Genomic DNA, 5492 nt, shown 5'->3' with positions numbered 1-5492 from the left:
CCCACTGCTGTCACCGCCGCCGCACTGGAGGTCATGGCCGCGGCGGCTGTCGAACCAAGAACCGGCTGAGTGCCAGCCATGAAGATTGCCACCCTGTTCGGTGGCTCACGGGGGTCCAAATACTGTCGCCATCGGAACAGCCCCCAAGCCGTCTGTCTTGTAGCTGATACATTGAGTTGGTCTCGCCTGTGGACGACTCACCATCAGAGTAGATGGCCGTCTCACCGCCAGACACAGAGCCTTCCAATTCAGCCCCATGGATACATCCCACAAAGGCACGCTTCACGACGGGCCTAACTCGGGCGGGTCGTGCACGCTGAGCCGTCTCGATGATGTCGGTGCAGATGTCCGGCTCAGGGCCCGGTTCGCCAATCTTACCGATGAAGACGTGGATTCCGCCGAAGGGGACCCGGTACCCGTACTCAATGAGCCGGCCTCGGGCCCCAGCCTACATCGTCGATGTAGAGCTTGCCGCGACGACTCTTGGTCATCCGGACCACAGTGTATCCCTTGATCCCTTCGAAGCTGCCCTTCAAGAACTCAAAACCACCGTGCGCTGGCCCCACAGTGGGCGCCAACTGTCGTGGAAGTGTCACGGCAGTTGTCCTCATGGAAGGACTTAGTTGCGGAGCCATTGCGACGAGGTTAGCTTAAAGGGGTTAAACGGGACAAAGGACGTGAGGAGTTTATACTGGTTCGGCCCCTTGCGGTGAAGGTAAAGGCCTAATCCAGTTTGAGGTGGTATTGCTAGGGTTTCGATGACCAGGGAGCGAATACGCTTTGCCTGGCTCTCGATTTGTTGTTTGTTTCCCTAAGCCGCTGTCGGGTCGTCCCCTTATATACATGGGTTGACGCCATGCGGCCTACAGAGTCTCGGCCGGCTCATACAACGTGTCCGGCTCGGTGACTTATCTTACATGCCTTACAATACAAGTTTACATATACACGGCGGTTTATACTCCTGGGCCTTAAGCCGCCTTCGGGTTAAGGCCCTCTAACAAGCCTGTTTATGAACCGTCATCTTATATATACACTTGGGCTTCATTGAGATGAACCGCCATAGGGATGACCCGGCCCTCTCTGGGCGGGTCATATCTGATAGTCATATCCCCAACAAAAGGCAAGAGAAGCACGGTCCGAGTCTAGAGCAGCTCGAGAGGAGATCCGGCAAGCTGGGGAGATAGCGGCTGGTAAGCCCTTCTTATTACAGACTAAATTCGGCGATCCGAAGTATGCCCCGCTTAATCAAATGTGGAGTTCTCCAGACGCATTCTTAGATTTGCCGAAGAGTGTCTCCGATGCGGCGCAGTTTTACCAAGCACAAGAAGGACATGCAACGGAGAAGCTTTTCTGGTCGCAGAATGAACAGATGGCCCAGTGGGCCGAGCTCCACAAGATATCCATATCTTCCATGAAGGACGTCGTGGTTCGGCTGTGGCCGACTGAGCCAATTCCGAAGAGTTATTTCGGTTTGGTGCAGCGACTTGTTGATGCGGTGCCACATATTGACGCCCTTAAGCGGTCAACATGCATTGAAGGTGGACGGATGGCCCTTGCCCGCGTCAAGACGTATTGGGCGAAGATGAAGGCCACTGATATTGCAGCAAAGAGTCCACCCGATATAACGCAAGAAGGACATGCAACGGAGAAGCTTTTCTGGTCGCAATTCCGCATGCCAAAGCATCCGCTGTTGCTGAACGAATAGATGGCCCAGTGGGCCGAGCTCCACAAGATATCCGGATCTGCCATGAAGGACGTCGTGGTCCGGAGTGGCCGACTGAGCCAATTCCGAATAGTTATTTTCAGTTTGGTGCAGCGACTTGTTGATGCGGTGCCGCGTATCGACGTCGTTAAGCGGTCAACGTGCATTGAAGGTGCACAGATGGCCCTTGCCCGCGTCAAGACGTACTGGGCGAAGATGAAGGCCACCGATATTGCAGCAAAGAGTCCACCCGAGGGCAAGGACCATCACACGCCGGAGCATTATTTTGAGGATGTCCTAGAGGACGCCCGCTTGATAGAGGGCCAGTGCTCGAAGGACATGATATTCGAGTGAATGTTCCGAAATTGTAAAAACAATATTATGATATTTTATAGACTATGCTTTTTTGCCTGAAAGTTTTGATTCCTCATGTGCGGCCTTTTTTGTATGATCTGAAAGTTTACGAGTCGTCGGCTTCAGCCCCCTCGCATATAATACGGGGGTGTTCGGAAAAGCACGTGATCACTCTTGACCCAACGTCTTGGTCCGTGAAGGAGGTGTCAATGCAGCGAACTTGGCAATCGGACTATAGGGTTTTAAGACTTTCACTTAGCCATAGGAGTTTGACTGTGGGTCTACGATATAGCCCCTGGTATGTACGCGGTTATCCGAATACGGTGCATTACATAGGTGACCAGAAGAATGGTCCTTCGTGTAATACGGAAGGAATCGCGAAAGATTCTGATAAGTCATCAAGTGGTTGACCAACTCTCGCCGCATCATGATAGACAGTTTTCGGCTTTGTCTACTGAGGCGCTTGACCAGATGAACCAGAAACGCAATCACAGCAGTTCCCCCTTTAATACCTTAGCCGATAGCGCGGAACGTAAGGTAGTAAGCACAGGAGCCGGGTAACCCAACTATTGACCAAAGACATGATTCAGAGCTGATGCATATAAGGCCAAACTCGTGACGCTGAAGTGTGCCATAAAGCTGTTCGGACTTGTCGGCAACTCATATGTTGCCATATCGAGCCCCTGGCAATTTGTGCCGAGGTGCATGCGTGAAACGACTGAAGAAGCAAAATTCAGTTCTTAGAAGAAGCAAATACTGAATACGGACTATGTTCACTGGAATCTGATTGACACGTCAAACGCGACCTTTCAGATTATAACGCCACTACCCGGGCTATTTAACATGCCAGGGGTCGAACAGTGAGGAAAAAGGCACTTTACATGTTTGAAATAAAGAATGCGGTCTACAAAAAATCATTTGGACCTCCTGTCGCACGTCTGCGCTGCCTTGCCTCGGCGGAAGGACTCCTTGAAAGGAATGGCCTTTGGTTATCTAGACGAAGCTGAACTCAGAAAGAGTCCGTAAGATGACCAGGCTTTGAATCACCCATGGTAAAGGATAAAAAATAATTAGAAAAGGGGAAAAGGCTATGCGAGTGCGGACTGTATTGTAGGCCTGTCCGTATTGTGCCTCCGCCAATGACCAGGGTATTTTAAGTGCATAATTATGTATGCGCGGTACAAACTTTTCAGCTATATGAGGTGAATGACGGAGGCCGAACTGCTAATCCAGCTCTGAGATTGGTCGGTCCTGTTTAATATAGACCAGCGACTTGATGGCCGATAAGATACGCGGCTTGATGAGGCCGCTCTGTGCTTCGGCTGCAGTAGCCGTAGTATGCTCCTCTATATGGAGGGAGTGTTCCGTATTACCGTTTACCGTGATGACGCCACGTGGACTGGGCAACTTAAGCTTTAGGTAGGCGTAGTGTGGGACCGCATTAAAATGAGCAAAGGCGGTACGCCCGAGTAGTGCATGGTAGTTTTTGCGGAACGGGACGATATCGAAGGTGAAGCCTTCGCTTCGAAAGTTGTTCGGTGAGCCGAAAACGACTTCCAATGTAATTGAGCCCGTGCAGTGAGCTTCTATGTCGGGTACTACTCCCTTGAAGGTAGTTGTGGTGGGCTTGATATTGAGGGGTCCATGCCCATCTTGCGGACAGTGTCTTGGTAGAGTAGATTAAGGCTACTGCCGCTGTCCATAAGGACTTTTGTGAGATGGAACCCATCGATAATTGGGTCGAGGACCAGAGCTGTCGATCCTTCATGACGGATACTAGCTGGGTGGTCCCCGCGATCAAAAGTGATCGGGTAGGCCACCCATTGGCTAAATTTTGGGGCGACCGGCTCTATGGCGTAGGCGTCCCGTAGTGCGTGCTTGCGCTCCCTGTAGGGATGTGCGTCACGTATACCATGTTTACTATTTTTACTTCGGGGGGGGATTGCTTCTGACCCCCGGTGTTCGGTTGGCGAGTCTCTTCGTCGTTGCTGCCGCTGGGCGGCCCCTCCCCCTTGTGTTCGGCATTAAGCTTGCCGGCTTGTTTAAAGACCCAACAACTTCTGTTGGTATGATTGGCCAGTTTATCGGGGGCGCCATGAATCTGGCAGGGCCGATCCAGTATCTTGTCTAAATTGGATGGTCTGTATTTGTTTGCATTGAATGGTTTTTTCCGTTGAACAGGTTTGGAGCCGCTAAATCCGGCGTTGACCGCCGTGTCTTGCGTTCCTTCATTGTTATTTCGACGCTTTTGTTTATTGCGTCATGGCTTGCCGTTGCCGTCTCGAACTTCAGAAGTGCCCAGATCACTGGTGTTGTTGCTTCTACGAGCGAGCCAGCTGTCTTCTCCCACGCAAAAGCGTGTCATCAGAGCGGTAAAGGCTGCCATGGATTTTGGTTTTTCTTCACCGAGGTGGCGGGCGAGCCACTCATCTCGGATGCTATGTTTAAAGGCCGCGAGGGCTTCGGCGTCCGGACAATCGACAATTTGGTTCTTTTTAATTAAGAACCTAGTCCAGAGCTTCCTGGCTGACTTTTTGGACTATTGTACTATGTGACTTAGGTCATCGGCATCCAGAGGTCAGACGCATGTACCTTGGAAGTTATCGTGGAAGGCGTCTTCCAGGTCCTCCCAGCTGCCAATAGAGTTTTCAGGCAGGCTGTTCAACCAGTGCCTAGCTGGTCCCTTGAGTTTTATTGGGAGGTATTTGATGGCATGAAGATTATCATCGCGAGCCATATGAATATGGAGAAGGAAATCTTCGATCCATACCGCGGGGTCTGTTGTCCCATCATATGATTTGATGTTCATGGGTTTAAACCCTTCTGGGAATTCGTGCTCCATTACTTCATCAGTGAAGCAGAGGTGTGTGCGGCGCCTCTATAGTAGGCCACGTCGCGACGTAGCTCGGATGGAGTCCGTCTGTGGTTTTCGGCCCGGGCGTGATTGTGCTTGTCGCGTCCGGCTAGATAGCAGTCGTCGCGTGTCGGGGCACGCCCCCGCGATCCGTAGATCGATCTGGTCTATCCTGCTCTACTGTCCAGGTCCTGCCGCAGGTCATATGTGTATCCCCGAGTTGTTTTATCTCTGCCTTTACGGCGAGGTAGTACGAGCTGGTGTTCGGCTTGAGTTGCCACTTTGTCCCGGCCACGTGGTGGTCGTTCAGCCACATTACGCGCTAATGATACGGGCTCCGGCGCCTTGTCATCGAATTGAGGTAGCAATTTGCGCTTCGGGTAACTATTGGTTGGGCGCTTGAGGCCGTATTCCTCGGCGGCCAGGACATTAGTCCATCTATCGTTGAGTAGAGCTTGATCAGCTTGTAGCTGCTGCTGCTTCTTTTCAGGCTCCTTGAAGTGGCTATTAGCCGGCGCTTAAAGCGCTCCTGCTCGAGAGGTTCCTCAGGCACGATGAAATCCTCGTTGCCGAGGCTCACCT

This window comes from Triticum aestivum, chromosome 4D (genome assembly GCF_018294505.1).
Source record: "Triticum aestivum cultivar Chinese Spring chromosome 4D, IWGSC CS RefSeq v2.1, whole genome shotgun sequence".
Classification (NCBI taxonomy): Eukaryota; Viridiplantae; Streptophyta; class Magnoliopsida; order Poales; family Poaceae; genus Triticum; species Triticum aestivum.
This window is presented reverse-complemented; position numbering follows the sequence as displayed.